Here is a 2247-nt window from a genome sequence, read left to right on the forward strand (position 1 = left end):
ACTGAAAATTAATGAGCCAGGCATGTAACTCAAGATGTCAGAAAAGAAGTACAGAGTCAAAGAAAGCAGATAACATGAAATAACAAAGACGAAGGTATAGATTAATGAAACAAACTGGAGATTCAACACAACCAGAGGTCAATTCTGTAAAAAATCCAATAAAAAGCACCAAGGGAGGGGGCCCCCGCAGCACTGGCTGGGAGAGTCATATCCTTGGGGGTTGGCAGCACCAGTGTGGCTTTCAGGGGAGTAGACAAAGGTGAGGGACAGCAGGGCCAGACCTGCAGGCCTCTTGGACATGTCTGGGCATCATCTGGAGGACAGTGGGGAGCCATGGATGGGTTTTGAACAGGCAAGTAGTGTGGTCAGTCTGGGAGGCAGAATGGGATGGGCTCTGAAGATGACTTGGCCAGAGCTGGGACTGCATTAGGGAGGCCAAAGGGCTAGGAGACCAGGTGCAGGCTGGAGAGGTTCAGAAATTGAGGACTGAAGGTTTCCTCACCCAGCAGCTCTGCTCCTGCCTGGCTGTGTGACTTTCGGCAGACACAGCTTCTCTGTCACTGGGTCCTTGCATGGGAAGTAACCTGTACAATTCTGTGAGGTGACCTATATGATTCTACAAATCCCTCTCAACCTGGGGCCTGTGGCAAACAGCCCAGGACACCCCAGTTATTGATCCCACAGCCACTTCCTCCTCTTCCTCACTAACAGGACGCCTTTCGTCAGGGGTCTGCAAGCACACCCGGCCTTGGGGGTGGACCTTGACTGGCCTAACTCAAACAGGGCAAAGGATTGGGGGTGGGCTCACCCGGCCAGGTTCTTGCCCAGCCTGGAGGGGTACAGGGGTGGGCTCACTGGGCAAGTTTCTCCTCCCTGAGAAGGGAGAAGCTCTGCGGAGGAACCCATCTCCTGGCTGCCCCCTTGCCCTGAGGAGAGACACCCGGACATGCGGAGGGTGCCAAAAGGGAGTAAAGAAGCCCTGTGTCAGGCCCGGGACCACCAGCCTCGAACCTCGAATCCTAGTAAATTACTGTCCTCTGGTTAGTCAGTGTCAAGGCCATGGGGCAGTGCGGTGGTGGAGATACAGACTCGGGGGCCTGCGTCTGAATCTCGGGTCTGCTGCTTTTTGCCTGTGCGTCCTTGGGGAAGTTACTCAGCCTCTTTGTTCCTCACTTTCCTGTCTGCAAATGGAGATAAAAATACTTCCTCCTTCATAGGGTTTCATGTGATTCAAGGAGGAAAATATATGTAAAAGGCTTAGAAGGATGCTGGCACATTCTCCGTGCTGGGCGGGCTCTTCCATTGCCTGTGGCTCGACGTGTTTTATAGCCTGCGTGTCCTGTGTGATGTTCCTACCACGCACACACGTACACACACACGCACACGCACACACACACACGCACGCACACACGCGCACGCGCGCACACACACGCGCGCAGACGCACACACGCACACACGCACGCACACGCGCGCGCGCACGCACACACACACGCGCACACGCACACACGCACGCACACGCGCGCGCACGCACACACACACGCGCACACGCACACACACGCGCGCACACGCACATACACACGCACACGCGCGCACACGCATACACGCGCACACACGCACGCGCACACGCACGCACATACACACACGCACGCACGCACACACATACGCACACGCACACACGCACGCACACACACGCACACACACGCACGCACATACACACACACGCACGCACACACACACACACACACACGCACGCACATACACACACGCACGCACACACGCATACACACGCACGCACACACACACACACACACACACGCTTGGATCCTGCTCTTTCACATCTTTGCACAAGCGGTTATCTTGCCAGATGTGCCCTCCCTGCCCTCTCTTCACGGGAACTTCGGTCCCCAAACCACAGACACCGAATGCATCCCTGCGCGGTGGCCTCCCCGTCCCACCCACCCCTCCTCGGAGGCCGGCTGGGCAGGCGGCGAGCGGGGAAGCGGGGGCCGCCGCCGCCCGCCGCCTCCCGCCCGGCTGACGGCGCTGAGTGATCCGGGCGCCGCGCTCATGCCGCTCTTAGCAGTCTGGGCACAGCGCGCGTCGTCAGGGACCCGCCAGCCCGGCGGGGCGTGCGCCCCACGCAGCGACACCCAATTTGTGCTCGATCCCGGCCGCCCACTCGGGTCCCCGAGGCCCCCGAAGTTTCCTGTCCCTGCTGTGACTCTCGCTCCTGCCCCCCCCCCCCCC

This window comes from Galeopterus variegatus, unplaced genomic scaffold, assembly GCF_000696425.1.
Source record: "Galeopterus variegatus unplaced genomic scaffold, G_variegatus-3.0.2 Scaffold621, whole genome shotgun sequence".
Taxonomy (NCBI): Eukaryota; Metazoa; Chordata; class Mammalia; order Dermoptera; family Cynocephalidae; genus Galeopterus; species Galeopterus variegatus.